Consider the following 24,906-nt stretch of genomic DNA (forward strand, 5'->3'; position numbering starts at 1 on the left):
ACATAAGGGGTTAAGGACAGAGCCAAATGTACAAGTTGTGATCCCCCCAAAAATGTAAACAAACCACAAAATGTTACTATATGTCTGTTCAACAATAATTTACCTATTTCATAATAAGTGCACCCACACTTATTATATATAATTTTGTTCAGGGGTAACAGAGATTTCATTCTTTCATTTCATATCAAGCATTCATATATGGAACTCCATTTTATATGAAAAAAATCTAAAAAAACTTACAAAAAATTAAGACATTTTGTTACAGTACCCCCCATGTATAGGTTTTATGGAGTTTTGGAAAGTTACAGGGTCAAATATATGGCTTGTCCATTATTTTTTTTTCTACATAGAAATTTGACAGATTGGTTTGCGTGGCCTAGGTTGCCTTTGAGACCGTAAGGCAGCCCAGAAATTAAAATTACCCCCATCATGGCATACCATTTGAAAAAGTAGACATCCCAGGGTATTCAAAATGGGGTATGCCCAGTCTTTTGTAGTAGCAACTTGGGCACAAACCCTAGCCAAAGTTAGCATTCATTTTTTGTTGTTGTTGCATTTTTCACATAAAACTGTACTTTCACTGATAATATTATTGTTAGTATATAGTTTACTGCCCTGAAATACTCCTATTCCTATTCAGTGATGTCTCACGAGCGCCACGGTACCCCCCATGTATAGGTTTTATGGGCTTTTGGAAAGTTACAGGGTCATATATACAGCTTGATAAATCCTGTTTTGGCTAAATGCGTTGTGTTTTTATAAGAATCCAATAAAAGTATTTTGCACACTTACTTTTATTTGTTGCTGTTTTATCCTGGCTGATTTTTTATCATTTTAAAGATCCAGTACTACAAAAGAAATCCCTGGTGGGGATTATTCCACCTACGCCTGGTTCATAGAGCAGTGTGGCTGCTCTGAACACTGTAAGTATGTTTCATTTTACCTTTTACTGCTATTTTTTATACGGTAAACACTATGGGCCCTCTCTTGTGATTTTATTTTCATAAGACCGGCACTGCAAGCATCGCTAGAAGGATATCCTACATGTGGGGAGTTTAAATACCACTGTATGCTGTTTTACTCAGAGCTGGTTATAGCTCTCCCAATTGTAAGTTGGCACTCTTAGGACCTCAGTGTTGTCTGTAGTTGCAGTTAACCTACGTTATTGCACCATTGGGTTTTTCCCCCTTTTATGTATTTTATATGCTGACGCTTATCTGGAATGCTGTAAGAAGTTTTGAGGATACACCTCCAAGTGTCCAGTTATATCCTACATGTGGGGAGTATTAAATACCACTGTATGCTGTTTTACCTAGAGCTGGGCATAGCTCTTTAAATTGTGAGTTGGCACTTCTCTACTTCTATGTTGTTCGTGATCCAGCTTTCCTAAAACGGTTTTGCACTATTGGTCTCTACTTTTGCTTTTGTATTTCATATTTACCACTGAGGATTCAAAGCAAGAACTGAAGAATATACACTCCAGGTCTTCGCTGTACTTTATGAGACTCTTTAGATTATTTTTGTTTATTATCTCTCATTGTCCTACTTAGCGCACCCTGTATTTGTTGTATCTTGTTCTCTCCATTCTTTGAAGGGTTTGAGGGTTACCCTTCCCCTCAGGTGTGCAGCTCTATTCTCCCCTGTGATCAGTACTGTAGCGCTGTTCCTCTCCTATTTTTATTTTTCATATACACAGCTTATTCATTTATGCTTTTTCACATTGAAATTTGTCAGATTAGTTTGCCGTGTCCAGGCTGCCTTTGAGACCGTATGGCAGCCAAGAAATTAAAATAACCCCCATCATGGCATACCATTTGAAAAAGTAGACATCCCAGGGTATTCAAAATGGGGTATGCCCAGTCTTTTGTAGTAGCCACTTGGGCACAAACCCTAGCCAAAGTTAGCGGGTTTTTGTTGTTGTTGCATTTTTCACATAAAAACTATACTTTCACTGATAATATTATTGTTAGTATATAGTTTACTGCCCTGAAACACTCCTAGTTCTGTTCAGTGATGTCTCACGAGCGCCACGGTACCCCCCATGTATAGGTTTTAATGGGTTTTGGAAAGTTACAGGTTCAAATATACGGCTTGTCCATTATTTTTTTTCTACAATGAAATTTGAAGAGATTGTTTTGCGTGGCCTATGTTGCCTTTGAGACCGTAAGGCAGCCCAGAAATTAAAATTACCCCATCATGGCATACCATTTGAAAAAGTAGACATCCCAGGGTAATCAAAATGGGGTATGCCCAGTCTTTTGTAGTAGCCACTTGGGCACAAACCATAGCCAAAGTTAGCATTCATTTTTTGTTGTTTTTGCATTTTTCACATAAAAACTGTACTTTCACTGAAAATATTATTGTTAGTATATAGTTCATAGTCGGGAGATATGTTGCTGTACACCATCACGCACAATGTTTAGGACTGGGAGTTGAATACCACAAAGTTTAATATTGTACGGGGGGGTGGGGGGGGAGTGGGGGGGGGGGGGCGGGACACGAGCTTCCTCATTGGGGATTCACGGCTCGTGGACTTTGGGGCAGCTCCCCCGCGCCTATGCGGCTGTGGGGGGGGTGGGGTGGAGGGGGGGATGGGCGGGTGCCCACTCACCTGACGTAGCTAACCAGATCACCCATAGGTTCCGCATAATAATGGGCGCGGGGGATGTTGGCGGGTGAGGGGAGGTTCAAGGGGGGGGAAACTGATGTGCAGGTCCGGGGAACCAAAGAGGGGGGACACGGGGCGGGATGGCCCGGGAGGACACGTTAGATGTAATCCAGTTACCGGTTGGGTGAAACTGTTAATAACGTTATGCTTGTTTTTGATATAACTTCTTTGATGCAATACAGTTGACTTTGTATTAGCGTGACCCATACATCATAATCATGTCGCACTTGGGCTCGGACTCGGATGGAGCTGGACGGATCGGACTACATCTCACTCACACATATTGTAATACTCCTGGCGTAGACGCCAATCACTGCTCTACACACCCACTTGCGCGACTCCCCCGACGGAGCCACGGGCGTACTCTCACGCTGATCAGGCGATCGCGAGAGGCGTCTGGCCACTCCCAACGGGGCGCAGGTGTCCTTCCTATCGGAAGGCGACTTCGGGGCGCCGCCACCTTTTAGCCCTGCAGGGACTAACCCTGGAGGGGGGTAGTGACGGACCACCCTCATTTTAACTTTTACCTACCATTCCCACTTACTTCACTCCTCAGATACACTAATACACACACACTCACACACAACACATACAGGTACTTGGTTCGGACACCGGCTGCCAACTGCTTGACCGGTACACCTGTAGACAGAAACAGACGAGACGTTTGGACCCTTACCCACACAAAACAGTGCGGGTGACCTACAGATAAAACGCTAGACACACAGAGACTCACAACACACCTGGGCCGCGCCGCCGCATCGGGGCTGGGTGTCGCTCAGCGGCCCCCCTAGTGGTTGAGTCCGACCCTAGAGAGGAGAAAACATGGCGTACCGCAGCGCTCCCATGTCTGTATTGACACTCAACTGCAGGGGATTGAACATCCCAGAAAGACGCACCCACCTCCTGAGGATGCTGCGTCGACAAGGCACATCAATAGCGTTACTACAGGAAACGCATTTTAAAGAAGGAGCTGTTCCTAGGCTTCGCAATGCACAATACCCTCTAAGTTATTGCAATAACCATCCGTTAGCTCGCCGAGCGGGAGTGGCTATCCTGATCGCGGCTAACTTGGGGTTTCGAGAATTGGATAGACTGTCAGACGACCAAGGAAGATTCCTCTTCCTGAAGGGGGTGATAGCCGATAGAGTGTACACTCTGGCGTCTATATACGTACCTAACTCCAGGCAAGCGATGTTCCTTAGAAACACGCTACGTAAACTACAGGGGTTTTCAGAAGGGGCGCTAATAGTGGGGGGAGACCTCAATGTCCCCCTGGAACCACTCATAGACTCCTCCACCGGCCACTGTTGCATCCCGCAAACGCAGCTCAGATCCATCCGCAAATCCTTGGGGGAGCTCACACTAGTCGATTGCTGGAGGGCCATGCACCCGGACGATAGGGATTACACCCACTACTCTGCTATACACGATCGCTACTCCAGGATCGACTATATTCTAATCAAACAAGACGGGCTATCCCGACTACGAAAGGCTTCCATAGCCCCTGCGACGTGGTCAGACCACGGATCGGTCCAAGTGGAGCTAGAATCCCCGCTTTTTAAACCAGCGATTCGGACATGGCGCCTTAATGAAACGTTGTTACAAGATCCCTCAGTGAGAGATGAGATCTCTCAGGCGCTAGAACATTACTTTGAGGAGAATGGATCGGGAGATATGTCCCCAGTGACGGTGTGGGAGGCCCACAAAAGTGTCATTCGCGGCTCTCTCATCGGAATTGCTACCCGCAAACGGAAAGAGGCCACAAGAGCTATGACCGAACTTTATAACATCATTGCACGCCTGGAACTACAACACAAGCGATCTCAGTTGGTTGCCATCTATAGAGATCTGATGGAAGCCAGGCGGAACTTGAGAGCCCTTCTCACACAACGGTACCTCCGCTCAGTACAATCGTCGAAATCTTTCTTTTACACCCACGCGAATAAGGGAGGGAAGTACCTCGCTCGCCTCTTGAGAGGCGACGTGGTCCGCACCCAGGTGAGGAAACTTCGCCTGACGTCCGGCAGAGTCTCACAACACCCGGAGGACATAGCTGGGGAATTCAGGGCATACTATAACTCACTATACAACTTACGCTCAGAGGAAAACCCGATCCAACGAAGGGAAATGTCAACAAGGGCCCAAACGTATCTGCAGGAGCACGTAGGGAGACGGGCTACCCAAGAGGCGGCTTCCACACTAGACGACCCAATCACCACAGAGGAACTGGCGGCTGCCCTGAAAAACACGAAAACCGGGAAGGCACCGGGCCCGGATGGGCTTTCTACGGGCTATTATAAAAAGTTCGCCACTATCCTACTACCTTGGCTAACACAATCGATGAACAAGGTGGCGGAGGGGGGAACTTTTGGTGCAGAATCTCTATCGGCCACAATAACGGTCCTACTGAAACCTGGGAAGGACCCAGAACAATGCGGTAGTTACCGGCCGATATCCCTGCTGAATGTGGACACGAAGCTCTTCACGAAAACGTTGGCATCCAGACTACAGCGTCTCCTGCCGAGTCTTGTCCACGCAGACCAGACGGGATTTATCCCGGGCCGAGAAGCGCGGGACAGCACACTACGCCTGTTCTCTATACAGCACCATGCCCGGAAATATCGGAAGCGCCTTCTACTGCTGTCCACGGACGCAGAGAAGGCCTTCGACAGGGTAAACTGGGCCTACATGATCCAGGCCCTCCGACACATGGGGCTGGGGCAGAGGTTACTGGCGTGGATCTCTGCCTTATACAGCTCACCGAGAGCAGCGATACGCGTAAATGGAGCCTTGACCACGAGCTTTAACATCACGAACGGGACGAGGCAGGGTTGTCCCCTCTCGCCACTCCTCTTCGCCCTCTCCTTGGAGCCTCTTCTACAGGCGATCCGGGATAACCCTGACATTCACGGCTATTCATGGCATCATTCGGAACACAAAGTGGCCGCGTACGCGGATGACCTCTTATTCTTTGTCTCCCAACCGAGGCTCACGCTCCCGAGCCTACTGGCGGAATTCGACAAATTTGGCCAAATATCTGGGTTCAAGCTTAACCTAGCGAAATGCGAGACCTTAAATATCACCTTGCCCGCAACGGAATACGAGGATCTTCAGTCGCTCTTCCCGTTTCATTGGTGCACGGGAGCAATGAAATACCTCGGAATCTGGATTCCCACAGACCCAGGAGAGATTTACCAACGTAATTTCGAGCCTTTACTCCAAAAAATCGCACTAGACTTGGCAAAATGGGCATACCCACACATCACATGGCATGGCCGAGTCGCGGTGCTGAAAATGAACGTTCTACCACGGATTCTCTATCTTTTTCAGACGATCCCAATCGCACTACCAACAACGTTCTTCTCGACGCTAAAGACAATGGTTATTAAATACGTGTGGCGAGGAGAAAAGTCCAGAATAAGCCATGACCTCCTCTGCAGACCCAGACACAGGGGAGGTCTGGCGCTTCCGGACTTCAGAAAATACCACCAGGCCGCAGTATTACAAAGAATTCTGGACTGGCATAACGCGGACTCGCCTAAGCAGTGGGTACACCTGGACCAGGAGGGGAACGCCGCAAAGCTGAAGGCTACGGTGTGGCGGAGGAGAGCGACTAGAAACGGTAGACAACATGATGAAGACCCAGTATCCCAAACTCTGCTCACCTGGGAAACCCTCAGGGAGGACCCGCGGATATCCCCGACCCCATGCCCCCTACTGCCGATAGCACATAACCCAGATATAGGGGGGGGCTTACCAACCGACACCTGGTCCTTTATCGGAAATATGACATACATCCCGATATACAAGGTCACTCATGACGGCAACCTAGACACACTGGACGCGCTGCTGGGCGGACGACCGCGATCTCCGATGATAATCTTTCGATACATGCAGCTCAAACACTTCTATGACTCCCTCCCCCACAAAGATAAACTACGGAGAGATCTTACCTGGTTCGAGGACCTCTGTTCTCGCAATGAGACACTGGGAAAGGCCATCTCGAGCCTGTACCAATATCTGCTGACAGACCTTACCGTGGAGAATACCACGTTCCAGCGACGCTGGGAGGAGGCGATGTCCAAAACACTCTCGCCAACACAATGGGACAAAGCCCTCATATGGCAGCACAAAAGCTCCTCCAGCTCACATTATCAAGAAGTGAATTATAAGCTGCTAGCTATGTGGTACAGGACTCCGGCCATGCTCAGGAGGATTTTCCCTGATGCCTCACCAATGTGCTGGAGATGTGCGGGGGAGAGGGGCACGCTCTTCCACATTTGGTGGGAATGCACGCTCATCGCCCCGTTTTGGAACCAGGTCAAATATGACATCCGGACGATCCTCGGGGACGATGTGGAGTGGTCGGCCGAACTGGCCTTACTCCATATATCTGCACAACCACTGCCCGCTTACAAGAAGTCTATATTGCGACACTTGCTGAACGCTGCCAAATCACTCATTCCATTGTACTGGAAGAAGACGGACATCCCCGACCGAGAAGAATGGATCCACAGGGTGGAGGACATTCGGGCAGCCGAGGCAGTCCAGGCAACCCTGATGGACAGGATGACAAAACACACAGAAATGTGGACGCCATGGTTTGTCTTCCGCGCGGGGCAATAAGGGGGGGGGGGGTGCGCTGGGACCCGGGAGCTGATGGGGTGACGCGGCCCCCATAGACACTAAACACACCGGGATACCAGACCCCGCGACGTACTGACTGACGTGACTGCCGACCCTCCACCTGCTCACAATCATTTGACTAGGACGGGACTCACACCACTAGACACATGGACAACACAGAAGGACACCCCACCAACCTGGAGACCCCGCAAACCACCCTCATGACGAGCTCTCATCGTTGACTTGAAGGAACTTGACCCGGACGACCTCAGGGAGGGGTACGGACACAATAGTATCCCATAGACGGGTAACATAACTTCAGACCCGTAGGGGTCCGCCTCCATATGCTTCAACCACGCCTCAACCCCCCCCAGACTTGGTCCCGGGATCCGAACCATACCTGTACACCACCACTATACTGATACTTACCCATAGAGCCACGTAGGACGCAACACATGGAGCTACACGCGCACACTCGGCCACCAGCTGTAGACAATAATACAGGGCAACAACACAACGCAATAGGGGATAGCACACTCCTGGAACTAACCATAGAGGTCTAGATTTAGCAAACCGGGGTTGGCACTAGACATTCACCCCATAGCGCACAACGAGATAGCTCGCCTCCGGGGACACATCGAGTATACCGAAACATCACACTGACCGCGAATGACCCACCGCGAGAAACCCCGGAACCTTAGCTCACAACTTTTATTAAGGCACATATCACTCACAGGATGGGTCCGCGCGCCTGAGCTCCATCACGAGTCCGTGCTCTTAAGACCTACTCTCCCTAAAAACGGGGGTTTAATACCTCACAGTTACGTCAGAGCTAATAGACAACTACACACTGCTCAAACACTATGACACCTTCATACCGATGGGAGAATGAAAACACACCAGGGATACATAGGAGATCACGCTTGGTAAATTGTAAACGTTACATTATTGTGGGAGATGATACTATTGTTGACTCTAGATGATACGATAGCTTTTCTCCTTCGTGTTACGGCATCCTGTTCAAATCCTAATGTTGCGGGCCTGCGTGCCCACCGAAGTTTATACTGTGACTGTTAAATACCCATCACACAATGGCACTCGACCCTACACACACATACGCTATCCCAATAATAACGACTCCAGTATGACGGAGATCAATGGGATATCGCACACATCGACGCTACCATACAAATGGCACTCACACGACACTTACCACTCACTATGGGGCATGAGACCCTCTCTGCACCACACGCAACATACCTACCATATTAACACGACACTAGATGACACTTCCCTCACGCACCACATCATCACCCCCTCATGTGGGATACGATAACGCACTTGAACTGTATGAAAGGACATATGCTGTTAAAATATACCTGTATAAATACTATCAAAAGCGACACTAATTTTTTATTGATTGTCAGGTCGACTTCAATGTTAATAATCTTTATTTTTCATCTGACACTAAATAATTGAGGGCCTGCGCGCCCACCTGCTTTGCTTTTTTATTGCTGTTCAATAAAAACTTGATTAACAAAAAAAAAAAAAGTATATAGTTTACTGCCCTGAAACACTCCTGGTTCTGTTCAGTGATGTCTCACGAGCGCCACGGTACCCCCATGTATAGGTTTTATGAGATTTTGGAAAGTTACAGGGTCATATATACGGCTTATCCATTTATGCTTTTTTACATTGAAATTTGGCAAAGTGATTTTCTGGGCCTATCTCGCATTTGAGAGAGCATGGCAGCCTGGGTAATAACATTTCCACAATTATGGCATACCATTTTCAAAAGTAGGCAACCCAGAGTATAACAAATGGTGCATTTTAAGATGTTTGGTCTAACCACTTTATCAGAAATTAAGGGCCAAAATAGCGGTTATAGCTTTATTTGTGCTTTTTCATACACATGAACTCACTTTACACAGGACATTTCATATTCCTCATATGCGTTATTGCAACAAAGCCTCACTATTTATATTTAACATTGTCTCCTGAATGTAAAAGTACCCACCCCTATGTACTAGATTTTCTGTTTTTGGGCGGAAGTCACGGGGACAAAAATATTAGATGTCCTTTTTAAAGTTGGAAATTTGACAAAGTGATTTTCTGGGTCTATCTCACCTTTGAGACAGCATGGCAGCCTGGGTAATAACATTTCCACAATTATGGCATACTATTTTAAAAAGTAGGCAACTCAGAGTATAACAAATGGTGCATTTTAAGATGTTTGGTCTAACCACTTTTTCAGAAATGAAGGGCCCACATAGCATTTATAGTTTTATTTGTGCTTTTTCACACACATGTACTCACTTCTCACAGGACATTTCATATTCCTGATATGAGTTATTGCAACAAAGCCTTACTATTTTTTATTTAACATTGTCTCCTGAATGTAACAGTACCCCCATGTACCAGATTTTCTGTTTTTTGGGGGAAGTTACGGGGACACAAATATTAAATGCCCTTTCAGCTTTTAAGTTTGTCAAAGTGATTTTCTGGGCCTATGTGGCATGGCAGCCTGGGTAATAACATTTCCACCGTTATGGCATACCATTTTCAAAAGTAGGCAACCCAGAGTATAACAAATGGCATAATTTCAGATGTTTGGTCTAGCCATTTTAACAGAAATGCTGGGCCCATGTAGCGATTTCTACTTTTATTTTTATCTTTTTAATCAGATAAATTGCATTTTCGCTGGAAATGTCATAATCCTGATATTTGTTGTTGCAATAGAGACTTGGAATTTTGATTTAACACTGTCTTCTGAATATAACCGTACCCCCACATACCATTATTTCAGATTTTTTCTGATAAGTCACAGGGCGAAATATATTAGATGCCCTTTCAGCTTGTAAGTTTGTCAAAATGATTTTCTGGGCCTATGTGGCTTTTCAGAGAGTATGGCAGCCTGGGTAATAACATTTTCACTGTTATGGCATACCATTTTCAAAAGTAGGCAACCCAGAGTATAACAAATGGCATAATTTGAGATGTTTGGTCTAGCCATTTTAACAGAAATGCTGGGCCCATGTAGCGATTTCTACTTTTATTTTTGTCTTTTTAATCAGATAAATTGCATTTTCGCTGGAAATGTCATACTCCTGATATTTGTTGTTGCAATAGAGACTTTTATATTTTATATAACAGTACCCACATGTACCATGTTTCCAGGTTTTTATTATATCACAGGAGTAGAGCAGTACCCCCACTTTGATCTGAAGGCAGAGAGAGACAAAGACAAAGAGATCTTTGATCTCACATAGAGAGTTACTGTGTGAAAAGTTTGAGAAGTTAAAAAAAAAAACTATTTTTTGTAACCCTTTCAGTGCTAATCGCAGCATTAACCCTGTAATTAGATTTTTATTGGGAAGTCACATTTCAAGTACTACAAATGTAGTATTTTGAGTTGTTTGGTGTAGCCACTTTAGAATGGCTAGCGTAAACAGGGACAGACCAAGGTCAGGGGAATACGGAAGTCAGAGTAGTCAGTAAAACAAGCCAATGGGTCGGTACAGGCAGCTTACAAAGCGTAGTCAGGACAAGCTGAGGTCAGAAATCTATGGAAGTCAAGCAAGCAAACTGCCAAAGTCCCATACAGAGTGATTCAGAAGGTTAGCTCTGTATGGTAGACTTTGAAACAGTCTGTTATGCAGAGGGCAGGTAGAGATGGGCAGGTTGGGCAATAATAACTGGAGTCCTTTCGGACTCCTTTCTTGTAGCAAACACGGCACTTTCTTTGGGGAGCTTTTTTACTAGGGGTAGGTGGGATTCGGGAAGGGAAGTGTTTGCCACAAAGTCTTTGGAGATCTCCTGACTCCAAAGTGGGATTGGGGGGCTAGGTAAATAACAACGGGACAAAAGGCTTAGCGTGAATTCGAGGAAAGGGCAGGGCTTACCTATGACCTCTTTTGTATAGAGGACATTGGCATTGAAAATTGCAATCTGACTCAAGTAGATTGCAATTTCCTAGTATCAGGTCCTAGTTTTTCGGTTCACCAGATAGGGCTGTATGCATTGGTCAGCCAACTCCCCCCATAAACTTGTTGTTGTCTACAATGCACTTCGGCTTTTCCAGATGCTCAGTGCTACCTCTCACAGACACTGGCACTGTACTGTTGTTGTGCATCGTAGACAGCATGTATACATCTTTCCTATCTCTGAAGCGAAGGGCAAGCAACTCATCCTGGCGGAGAGCTGAAGAGGAGCTTCTGCCTCTTACCAGGGCTTGGGGGAAACCACTGCGATTCTTCCTCACTGTGCCACAGGCTAGGGTTTCAAAGCAATATACATTTTTAAATAATTCTATACTGGTATAATAATTGTCAACCCATAGCCTATATCCCTTATTCAACAAGGGAAGGATTAGATCCCAAACAATCTTGCCACTTGCCACAGAATTAGGGCATCCTGGTGGGTCAAGATGGCTATCCTTCCCCTGGTAAATGCGAAACGCCCATGTGTAACCAATACAAGATTTGCATGATTTATCAAATTTAACACCATATCGGGACCGCTTAGATGGAATATATTGCTTAAATAGCAGTCGACCTTTAAATTTCATAAGGGACTCGTCAATTGAAATATCTTTATCGGGGACATCATTTTCAGAAAATTTGTCTGACAGGAGTTGGATAAAGACCGAATTTTATAGAGTCTGTCAAACAGTGGGTCGTTTCTAGGGGGGACAGTGAGTTATCATTAAAATGAAGGAATCGCAGCAGTTGCAGGTAGCGATCCCTCTGCATAACCTCAGGGAAAAGAGGGGTAGCCAGGATGCGTTGCTTGCTCCAGTAGGACCAGATACTGAGCTTTTTAACTATGCCCATCATTAGGGTTAAAGCCCAAAACTGCGTCATCTCTGCGACATCCGTGTGTCTCGACATATTCCTGCGACCATGATGGGACCCCGGATGTGCAGAGAGATACTGCATGGCAAACAAATTCGTTTGCTGAGCCATGAGCTCAAATATATTGTCCGACATAAAGAGCTCAAAAAAATGAATTGGCTCGCAGTCGTCCACTGTTACAGTGATGCCAGGTGTACAGTGAACGGCGGTATTTCTGGGACCATCATGTTTGGAGGCACCCAGTCTCCGTCTGGTATTGGGCTTGCTGAGCGTCCTTAGAACTAGAGAGTTTTAATGCACGCCTGTCATTTGCAGCGCATATGCATTAGCTCGTCGTAGGACGCCGGAGGAGGAGCTGCGACCCTGCACCAAAGGGACATCGGCACTGGGTTAACGTAAGCAAATAAAGGCTTTTTAATCCTTTGTTTACCAACGCACAAGGAAGGGGTGAGGCAGAGTGTCAGGATCCCGCAGGCGGCTGCGAGGGGAGGCTGCAGTCCGCTCGCGGCACTCACCCTCCAGCCGTCCGCGGTCCCCTTCCTGGCGTGCGCTCGGCGGGCGGCATCCTCCCAGCCACGGATGCCGCCCATGTCTTCCTCTGCGTCCCCCAGCGGCAGCATGCATGACGCTGCATGCTGGGAGACCGCCCATTTTGATAAACGCCGGGGTCAGCCATCTGACCCGGCGTTAAAGGCACAGTGCCTCAATCACAGTGGGAGGTCTAGATATCTCCCACGTGTGATTGTTAATTCTGATTGGAAATTATCTAATCAGAATTAACCTATGGATTTAAATACTTACCTTTCCTCTTCCTCTCTGCCCTGTTGTGGTCTTTGCTTGCTAGTATTGCTACTGAACTTATGTTTTCTGGTTACGTACTCTCTGGCTTGTTTATCTGACTTTGTGACTTTCTCCTACCCTTTGACCTCGGCTTGTTTCTCGTTATTCTGTCTTCTGGTTCCCCTTACTCGGCTTGTCTCCTGACTATTCTTTGTGCTTAGCCCGGCCACTCTAAGGTCCGGTACTGCACCTTTTCTGTGTGTGTGTTAGCGTGTTTGGTTCCCGGAATCGTGACACAGAGGGAGCTATAGTGCCAGGAATACAGCTTTGTATTTCTAGCATTTATAGTATCCCTTTAATTATGCATATTTTTTCCATTAAGGATATACCGTGTTTCTCCGAAAATAAGACCGGGTCTTATATTAATTTGAATCACAAAAAACACACTAGGGCTTATTTTCAGGGTAGGGCTTAGAGCCAGTCTGTCAGCCGGTGTCCGCGCTGTGTAACCCCCCCAGAGACCCTCACCTCCCCCTCCCTGTAATACTCCCCCCTCCCTCCTTGTAATACTCCCTCCTTGTAATACTTCCCCCTCCCTCCCTGTAATACTCCCCCCTCCCTGTAATACTCCCCCCTCCCTCCTTGTAATACTCCCCCCTCCCTCCCTGTAATACTCCCCCCTCCCTCCCTGTAATACTCCCCCCTCCCTCCTTGTAATACTCCTCCCTCCCTCCCTGTAATACTCCCCCCTCCCTCCTTGTAATACTCCCCCCCACCCTCCCCTCCAATCTTCTCCTCACCTCCCCTTCCCTGTAGCGTGGCCGAGCTCCTCTCCGGTCTGCGACCCGGCCGGACTGACCTGGAAGTGCACACTCAGTGTGCACTTCCTGTCAGTCCGGGCAGGTCGCGGACCGGAGAGGAGCTCGGCCACGCTACAGGGAAGGGGAGGTGAGGCAGTGCGGCAGCCGTCTGAGCGCTCTCTATAGAGAGCGTAGGTGCCTAGGTCTTATTTTCGGGGTAGGGCTTATATTGCAGCCCACCCCGAAAATTCAGCTAGGGCTTATTTTCGGGGTAGGGCGTATTTTCGGGGAAACACGGTACATAAAAACAGCTGGCAAAATCTGAAGACCTCTTGTAATAGCTGTTGCAAGCTCTCTCCTTCTAATCCAGCTCACACTTTCTGTGGCAGTCCAATCACAGACTTCCCAATGCAGCTCAATGAAAATTCTTTGTAAAGCAGGTGCTCTGGACAATAGCTGCCTTTAGAATTTAGCTTCACTGAGGTAAACAACCAAAAAGTAACAGGACCTGTTGTCTGATTGACCGCCAGGGGGGTGTAACCAGGTTTATTTATAAAAGTGCCATCTTTAATTGAAATCTGCACTTTTTGTAAAATAAAAAAAGAGAGGCCACAACCTTCACATATAAAAGCAAGCTAACGTACTTTAGGGGTCTGGAGTGTTCATTTAACACTAAACGTCCTATGTAATCTAATTCTTACATTAGCCCTTTCTAATTTTAACTACCTTTGCCCTAACCACTTCTAACGTTTTTCTAATACGGCATACATTTACACAGCTGAATAAACGTACTTTTCTTAAAGATTCAAACACAATACATTACAAGCAGATATATACCATACATATATATACATAGAAAATTTTAATATACCGGAAGGTTTTTAGATTTTCTTTATGCATTATCTTGCTTTTTTTTTTTTATCTATTCCGACAGGCACCTGACATGTAAATCAAGCCCTGAAGAGACAGCTGATTTTCAAAACTTACTTTATTGCAAATTCTGTTTAATTTAGAATTTATTTTCTCCTCCTCTGTTATTAGCCTGCAGGAGCCTCCTATTTGTGTTTAAAGTTTAATTAACGGAGTAGGAGATACACACTTCTAAACAAACACACTGTCCTGTAAGATTTGATTAAAAAATGTTTTTTAATGTTGGCTGCACTCAAATGGTGCCCTTCGCGGTCTCTGTCCAAAAAGCTGACATTCATCTTAGGTAACATTACCATAAAATCAGCTCATCAGTAAAAGCTGTATGTAATGTGTGTGTATGTGTGGTGTGTACTGGCTGTATGTAATGTGATGTGTGGTGTGTGCTAGCTGTATCTGATGTGTGGTGTTTGGTGACTGTATGTAATTTGTGTGGTTGTGCTCTGTGTAGGCTACGCCTGCCTTGCTTTGTTTTGCAGAAATGGGGAGGGGGCTATGATCCCTTGTGGCCCAATGGTGGATCATACTTCCTGGTGGTCAATCAGAGATTAACTCAGCCAGCCAAGGAGCATGAGGTTTGTACCACCAGTGGATACAGACCTCAGTAATTGCTCCCTCGAAGTTTGGCCCTCAGCAAGGTGCAACCTGGTAATATCTGCCAGTTATGCCCTGACTCACTAGAACCGCAAGGAAGCCATTACTGAGGTCTTTGCCCATCTGAGGTGCACAACTCATGCTGACAGCTCTGATTGACCTCCACCAAGGCAGCCCTGCCACTTGCCTGCAGTGGGGCTAGAAGAATAAATCAAACTGTCTGGCCGCCCACTGTTCAGTGACGCCCTCTTCAAGTGGTGCCCAAGGTATGTGCCATACCTTCCAGACCATAGGTACACCACTGCATAGACAAAAGTAACTAACCCCTAATTTGCAGAGAATTGAGCAATGACACTGAGGAGGCATCATCTGTACACCAAATATGTGTCATTAAGCTAAAGTTTTTTTGGTGCTTAGAGTATGCCACACTTCACGAAAATGTGCAACTAAACAGAATTTTTTTATATAAGTATGTGCAGTACATTCAATAATTACTATAATAAGCCAACACCTTGATCCTACATTTTTATTCACATAAGAATCCCACAATGCATCTTTACATTGTCCTCTATTTAACACATTCCTAAATCAATGCATAATATCCTGTTTTTGTCACCTTTTGTACTGTGGGTAGATTGGCCACTATGAGCTTTTGGGTGGCTCTCGGAATGAGTCCTGCCTGGTTGGTTCCCTGAAGAAAGAGCATAACAGTCTATGCTTAGTCAAACTAGTTCTAATGTTCAGAAATCAAATATAAAAAATGGATCCCAATATGAGAGCAACTCTTTCAGCACCATAACCACTACAACGTATGCTCTCAGCCCTGCATTGTATAATTCCTATACTAGGAAGTGTAGAAGGCCTTATGAAAAGAATGAACTCAATGAAATATTGGTCTAGTAGATGCAAGCTAATGAGAATAAAACAATTCTGACTGTAGGAAGAGTCCAGTAATAGAAATAAAAAGCATGTTAGTTGGAATTCAGTAACTATTACCAGCTCTTAACCCCCCCATTACACCCCACCTATTTAATTCTATGCATACAAAACATAAGTGTAAATAGGATCTGTCCTTTTGTTTGAGTGCTATAGATTCCACACTTAAAAAAACCCACAAAATAAAAAAAATGAATAAAAGGCTGTTACTGGGGTATACACGTTAGACATCCTAAAGCAACATGCAAAGTATAAAAAAAAAAACTTAAAATCTACCTAAAATACCAAATTTCACCAAAAATGTGCAGCTAAACACACACCTTTTTTGAACATAAGTATGTGCAGTATTCAATAATAATTTTTTTTTAAACCTACATCTTTTTTTGCCAAGCTACATTTTTTCCAATTAAAGTCCCATATTACATCTTTTCATCTCCCTCTATTTAACACCCTCTAAGTTATTGTGCTGTTTTCATCATCTTTTGTACTGTGGGTAGATTGGCCACTTTGAGGTTTTGGGTGGCTCTCGGAATGAGTCCTGCTCTGCTGGCTTCCTGAAGAAAGAGGAAAACAGCCTATACAGTCAAAGTAGTGTGGTGGAATCTCGGTAAAAATAAATTTAGTAGGCCGAGATTACCACGTGGCATGTGTACGTGCATATGCTGACGTATCGATCAGTTGGTTGCACGAGGCAAGATACGATCAGTAGTGTACGGAGCATGTGCAAGAATACAGGATGTAGTATTCCCCTCCTCCATTGTGCTGGACAGGCCATGCGGTCAAGCAGGAAGTTAATTCTTATTTGTATTGATTGGTCAAGAGAATGTGCGGGTGGAGCTTAATATGGGAGGAGTTATGTGCCTATATAAGGAGCCTGCACTATTGTCCGGGGCTCAGAACTTGTTGTATTTTGGTGACATTAGTCCCTCTGAGTCCCGATCGGTGATCCAATAAAGAATCTCTTCCTTCCTGAAGAAACCTGTGTCCATCTCTCTGTGCTTCGCTTCCGTCAGTTTCTCGTTCAACGGTAGCTGAGAGGCAGAGGCGTGAGACGGTCTATCTTTGCCCACGTTCTCTACGGCTGCACCCCTGAACTTCTGCGTGGACCTCCCTTCGTCTCGGCGCCACTGGTCTGTTGTCCAGGAGATCATCGGCCTCTACGTAAGAAGTGCTGGGGTGTCCCCGTCGATGAGTGTGAACTCAGGTTCAGGAACGAGGAGGTAAGACAACTGCTGTTTTAGACGGCAGACCCACTAGGGGTATACCGATTGTGCGGTAGGCCCATAAGGGGTTATTTGTGTATGGAATCTGCCCCCTCTGTCGGAGGGAAGGAGCGAAGGCGCACCGCTCGATCGAACGCTCTTTATTCAGACCGTTTGATTTTGTTAGTCAGGCGGGGTTCTGGTGTAAATAGCCCTAGCCGGACACCGGTGTCTTGTCTAGACTAGCGTTCTAGGGTGTATATTTTGTTCGCTAGGTCGGAGGGACCGGGAGACTAAGCGGCGTCTGTGTAAATTCGGTTCGCTAGCTCTCAACCTATCTTGGCTAAGTGGGAAGGCGTGTAAATTTGGAACCCACTAGATTTTTGATAGTAATCGACTAAGAGGCGTCTGTGTAAATTCGGTCCTCTAGCTCGCTATATGTGGTGCTTGGGCAGTGTGGCTAACCAAAACGTATGTAGATAGTTTTTGGTAGTCCATTCAAGGTACTGGCCAATAGTTTAGTTGGGAATTGTAAATGTGATAAAGATTGTTTAGTAAAGTGTATATCTTGTTAGATAGCGCGAGTTCAGCCGTCTAGCGAGAGTGTTCATAGTGTGTTGCTGTATTATAGTGCACGGTACCATAACCCTGTATATTTACTGACACTGTATATAAGTACTAATCATTGTCGTCTATTGCATGTTTAACACCATAACCACTAATAATTGTATTGTGACCTTAAATTGTGCTTTAACCTATGCTAACCGTACTGTAACCGCTATTTGTAAAAGACGATGTTACTGGGGTGTGTTATAGACGGGTAATTCGTATATAGAGAATTATAGCGTGGGTGACTGTATAGTTTCGCCAAAGGGCATAATATTGATTATCTAGTGACTGGTGTAACAGCTGTGTGTGTACGGGAATTCCCTGAGTGTTTATTGTGTTATTGTGTACGTTTCACTTGGTAACTGTACCACGTGGTGCTGTTGCCAGAGGAAACGGGTGTGACTGTTGAATAGTACGCGTGCATAGTATTCGTTGTCAACGACGTTCCATTGATAAGTATGGGCGCATCGCAGTCAACGATTCCGGATCCCTTAGGTTGTATGGTGAAGAATTTTAAAAAGGGATTCAAAACATGTGATTTTGGGGTTAAAATGTCTCCTGTACGTTTGGTCACTTTGTGTACTAGGGAGTGGCCTACTTTGGTTGCGGCATGGCCGCCACGTGGCAGTTTGGATCCAACTCTGGTACAGCGCTTACACGTGGCTGTATCGGGTAGGCCTGAACTTTACGGGCAGTTTCCTTATATTGATTGTTGGAGACAGGCCGTAAATGACTCGCCAAAATGGATTCAGACATGCCACGAGGAGCAATGTCGCCTCATGGTGGCTAGGACTTGTTTGTCCACTAGGACTGGTGTTAGGCCCATTTTGGACACGCCCCCTGAGTCCGGGATCCCTTTGCCGCCCCCTTACTTTCCTTTAAGAGGAAGTGGCGCGAATGCAGGAAGTCCTGCACCCCTTCCCCCATTGCCCCCATCCACTTCCGCTTCCTCCTCCAGTACAGAATCCACCCCCTCTCGTACTAAATCTCCCCTTCCGGAACCAGAGCCAATCCCCATTAGATCTGAATATCCTGATTTGGCGCCACTTCAGACTTCCGGTCAAGCTTCTTCTAGCTCGGCTCGAAGTGTTTTATTTACTACTTTTTCCCAAAACCAAGCTCCCACATCCTCATGTTTTAATACCCCCCGACCGGAACCTCTAACTGACGCCCCTCCACGTAGCCCCATACTAACCCGACAACTGACTGGTACCCAACAATTAAAACATTATCAGATGCCTCTTCGTCTGAATCCCGGGTCAGCCTATATCGATGCCGCAGGTCAAATGGCACATGCTGACCCAGTCTTCGTATATGTCCCGTTCACGACTACCGATCTCTTGAATTGGAAGACCCACAATTCCTCGTATACTGAGAAACCACAAGCTATGACCGATCTGTTCACCTCAATAGTTCAGACACATAACCCGACATGGGCTGATTGCCAGCAGTTATTAATGACTTTATTCAATAATGAGGAAAGGACAAGAATTAATCAAGCGGCCATTAAAGCGCTAGAGGATAAAGCCCGTGCTTTGAATCAAGCCCATCCATCAGCATGGGCCGCAACACATTATCCTAACACCGATCCCGATTGAAATGTAAATGGTGCTGATATGGTTCAACTCAGAGCCTATAGAGACGCTATAATTGCTGGCATGAAAGCTGGAGGAAAGTAAGCCATTAATATGTCGAAGACAGTTGAGGTGATTCAGAAAAGTGATGAAGCGCCCAGTGTCTTTTATGACCGATTATTGGAGGCATACCGCTTGTATACCCCCTTTAATCCGGAAGACGCAGATAATTCCCGAATGGTGAACTCCGCCTTTGTCAGCTAAGCTTACGGAGATATTAAGCGCAAGCTACAGAAGTTAGAAGGGTTTGCAGGTATGTCTATCACCCAACTAATGGAGGTAGCGAATAAAGTATACATGAACAGGGAAACAGAAAGTAAGAAAGAGGAAGAGCGCAAGATGCGTAGAAAGGCAGATATGCTAGCGGTAGTGATCGCAGGCGTAGATAGACGGGGCCCAGATAGAGGCGATAGTAAGTGGAATGAGGAACCTCTAAGTAGAAATCAGTGCGCATACTGTAGGGAAGAAGGGCATTGGAGAAATGAGTGTCCGCGAAGAGAACAGTGTGAGAGAGACAGACCTAGGACAGGTTATGGAAACTTTAGAGGCAGAGCGAGAGGTAGAGGAGGCCCCGGAGGGAGTAATGGTAATAGAGGGAGCAATGGGAACAGAGGAAGTGTTAGGGAAGATAGGTATTTCCCAGCAGCGCAAAGGTCCCGCGATAGAGAAGGCAAGGACTTTGTAGGATTGGCTGACACGGTCATGGAGGACTATTGATACCGACCGGGCTCCATCCCCCTTGGTCGAGCGGAGCCTATGGTCGATGTATCAATAGGGGGAAAAAGGAGTGCGTTCATGATCGACACTGGTGCTGAACATTCAGTGGTGACTAATCTAGTTGCTCCTCCATCTGGAAGGACTATTACTGTAATAGGAGCAACTGGAAGAAGTGCTGAAAAACCGGTTCTTAAAAGTCGACTCTGTACATTGGGAGGCCACGTAGTAAAACATCAATTCCTTTATATGCCTGAATGTCCAGTCCAATTGCTGGGACGTGATATGCTATCTAAATTACAAGCGCAGATTACGTTCCTACCAAATGGAACAACATCCTTAAAGTTTAATGGACCTTCAGGTATTATGACATTATCCGTACCAAAGGAAGAAGAGTGGCGACTTTATACAGCGTTGACTAGCCAAAACCCTAGGAGTGATGAGTCCTTATTCAACATACCAGGAGTTTGGGCAGAGAACAACCCACCAGGACTGGCCCGCAATATTCCACCTATTAAAATTGAACTAAAACTTGGGGTTTATCCAGTGAGCCTAAGACAATACCACATCCCGCAGAAGGCTAAGAAGAACATCCAATCTTATCTGGATAAGTTCATACGGTATGGTATCCTAAAATTCTGTACTTCCCCCTGGAACACCCCATTGCTGCCTGTTCAAACGCCTGGTACAGATGAGTATCGACCTGTGCAGGACTTGAGAGCAGTCAATGATGCGGTTGTTAGTATACATCCAGTTGTACCCAATCCATATAACCTGCTTGCTTTAATTCCGGGCGGGGCTACTTACTTTACAGTCTTAGACCTCAAAGATGCCTTCTTTTGCCTCCGAATTGCCGCAGAAAGTCAATGTATTTTCGCTTTCCAATGGGAGAACGCTGTAACGGGCTCAAAACTCCAAATGACCTGGACAAGACTGCCCCAAGGGTTTAAAAATTCACCTACCCTATTTGGTTCAGCTCTAAGTCAAGATCTACTGGATTTCGAGTCCATCCCAGGAGAGTGTGTATTGTTACAATATGTAAATGACTTGTTGATAGCAGCAGTTACAAAAGAAATATGTCAGCAAGCAACGCACGATCTACTACACATTCTCTGGAAGGCAGGATACAAGGTGTCTAGGAAAAAGGCTCAGTTGTGTTTGCCAACTGTCAAATATCTGGGATTCCATATCTCTGAAGGTCAAAGAATTATGGGGCCAGAGAGAAAAGAAGCTGTGTGCCAAATACCGATACCCAAGAATAGGAGACAAGTGCGAGAAGTCTTGGGGGCAGCAGGCTTCTGTAGGATATGGATTCCCAGTTACGCGATACTGGCAAAACCTCTGTACGCAGCTATCAAAGGTACAGAGCACGACCCCTTCTTATGGACTCAAGAACAGCAAACGGCATTTGAAGATGTGAAGAAGGCTTTGATGAGTGCCCCAGCATTAGGTCTACCTGATCACACACGACCATTCTACCTGTATGTACATGAGCAAAGAAGAATGGCTGTGGGAGTATTGACACAGTACTTGGGATCATGGCAAAGACCTGTTGCCTACATGTCTAAGCAACTGGATGCAGTGGCCAGCGGACTTCCACCTTGTCTAAGAGCCGTAGCTGCAGCCGCCCTGCTAGTAGCTGAAGCCGATAAACTCACTCTGGGTCAAGAACTTTATGTACGAGTCCCACATGCAGTACAGACGTTGTTGGATTACAAAGGAAATCATTGGTTTAGTAATAGCCGTATGACCAAGTATCAAGCAATGTTGTGTGAAAACCCAAGAGTGCATTTAGAGACTGTAAACACCTTAAATCCAGCTACGCTTTTGCCACAACCTACTGAAAGTCAACATGATTGTTTGGAAGTAATGGATGAAGTATTTTCAAGTAGACCAGATCTTCGTGATTTTCCCATCCAGAACCCCGATGTTCAATATTACACCGACGGCAGTAGTTATGTGAAAGAAGGGATCCGCTATGCAGGATATGCAGTAACAACAATAGACAAGGTGATAGAAGCTCGGCCACTGGCGAAAGGAACATCAGCACAAAAGGCAGAATTGATAGCACTGACACGAGCGTTACAATTGGCTGAAGGTTTAAGAGTGAACATCTATACGGACTCCAAATATGCGTTTTTAACCACTCATGCCCACGGAGCTTTGTATAAAGAAAGAGGACTACTGAATTCAGAAGGCAAAGAAATCAAGTACGCAGCTGAAATCCTACAACTATTGGAAGCAGTGTGGGAGCCGAAAGAAGTCGGTATCATACATTGTCGAGCGCATCTGAGAGGAGATGGTGATGTAACCAAGGGAAATCGGATGGCAGATAGTGCAGCTAAGCGTGCCGCTGAATCGGGAAGACAGGAATATGTGGGGCATATAGCTGCTCTTATACCAACTCCACTGTCTCAATGGACTCCAGTTTATACAGCTCAAGAAGAGGAGTGGTTAAAGACTGAACCTGGAAAGTATTTGGAGAACAAATGGTATCAGTTAGAAGATGGAAGAATAGTCATTCCAGCATCACTAGCGGTAGAAATTGTCCAAAATTATCACAACGGGACACATTCTGGGAGAGACAGCACAGAAGAATCTCTCAGAAAACATTTCTACATACCAAGATTGTCCAACTTGACTCAGGCCATTGTACGAAGATGTGTAACGTGTGCTAAAAATAATGCAAGACAAGGACCAGTAAAGCCACCAGGAGTCCAGTTTATGGGGGGACTCCCCATGTCCGATTTACAAATTGACTTTACAGTGATGCCTAAATCGGGTGGACATCGTTACCTGCTGGTAATTGTGTGCACCTATTCAGGCTGGGTAGAAGCATGTCCTACTCGTACAGAGAAAGCAGGAGAAGTTGTGAGATTCCTGCTACGAGAAATAATACCTCGATATGGACTACCCTGCTCTATAGGATCGGACAATGGTCCAGCTTTTGTTCATCAGTGCCTACAACAACTGACTCATATGCTTGGTATAAAGTGGAGGCTTCATACGGCATATAGACCCCAGAGTTCTGGTAAGGTAGAGAGAATGAATAGAACTATTAAGAATCAGTTGGCTAAAATGTGTCAGGAAACCCAACTTAAATGGAACGTTCTCTTACCCATAGCTCTATTGCGAATCCGCAGTACCCCTACCAGAAGGATGGGCCTCTCTCCTTTCGAAATCATGTATGGGCGATCACCTCCCGTACTTGGTAACTTAAGGGGGGATTTGAGTCAGTTGGGAGAAGGAATTACCCGGCAGCAGGTTGTAGAGTTGGGTAAGACTATGGAGGAGGTACAGAAATGGGTACAAGATAGATTGCCTGTGAATATTTATCCCCCAGTTCATAGTTATCATCCAGGAGACCAAGTGTGGATTAAAGAGTGGAATAATGTACCGTTAGGGCCCAAGTGGAGAGGTCCTTATGTTGTTCTTTTGTCTACCCCTACAGCGATAAAAGTAGCCGAAGTGACTCCGTGGATACATCACTCCAGGGTTAAACCAGCAGCAGTCGATTCTTGGCAAGTTACAGCAGATCCAGAGAATCCCTGCAAGATCCGGTTAAAACGCACGACTCAGTCGGAGTGACGAGGAACTTGTGTGGATTACAAAATTTTATTGTTTCAGGGATTTGGTGCGTGAGTGAGAAGGCCATAATAAAGCCTGTCCGCCCACCGACGTATAGTGTATAAGCCAGGGAAAGTCTCGAAGGGACTCCTGTGAAGACGAGCAGAACTCCATTCCCTGCAGCCCTTACATCCTGGAAGCTGAGGTGCCTTCGCACGGACGAAGACTGAGGATGACGACGAAAGATGTGTTCTTGATAATGTTTATTTATGTGTATTTTTATATTCAGGAAGGTAGAGGTACCGACACTCCTAGCTGTGAGGTATGCATTAAGACTACAAGAACAGGTAACCATATTTCCCAAACCCTAATTTGGCATTCACAATACGAGTGTAAAGGAGATGTATCAAGATGTAGATACCTAAATATAGAATATAGTGTGTGCCATTTAGGAGTAGGAGAACCTAGGTGCTTCAGTCCGGAGTATCAACCTCGTACAATTTGGTTGACTCTCAGGAATGGAGATCCTCAGGGGATCCTAATTAACAAGACAGTATTAGAATCCGTACATTATTCGGGTGTTCTGCTGTTTGATGCGTGTAAGGCGATATCAGGTGGTAGAAAGCCGTGGAATGTATGTGGGGATCTTAGATGGGAGAGGACGTATGGGTCTAATGATAAATATATTTGTCCCAGTAGTAAAAATAAATATGTGAGTCCTAGATGCCCAAATAGAGATTATAACTTTTGCCCATATTGGTCTTGTGTGGGGTGGGCAACTTGGGGACAGACAGTAGACAAGGACATGATAGTGACTAAGTTGCCTACCAGCCCATATTGTAAGTCTATGGAATGCAATCCAGTCCATATACTTATAAATAACCCCGACAAGTTCTTAGACAAATATGGTAATTTATTTGGGTTTCAAATATACGGGACGGGTTTAGATCCTGGGACAGTATTGTTTATAGGGATAGAGACTGATACGGTATCCTC

The 24,906-nt window shown here is 45.7% G+C and overlaps 1 protein-coding gene across 1 annotated transcript in view; it reads right to left on the reverse strand.

Annotated features, from left to right (window-relative positions):
• Window positions 1-24,906, reverse strand: part of LOC134608791 (NFX1-type zinc finger-containing protein 1-like) — a 161,503-nt gene that overhangs the window by 76,533 nt on the left and 60,064 nt on the right. The window lies entirely within an intron of this gene.

Source organism: Pelobates fuscus, chromosome 4, assembly GCF_036172605.1.
Source record: "Pelobates fuscus isolate aPelFus1 chromosome 4, aPelFus1.pri, whole genome shotgun sequence".
In the NCBI taxonomy this organism is placed as follows: Eukaryota; Metazoa; Chordata; class Amphibia; order Anura; family Pelobatidae; genus Pelobates; species Pelobates fuscus.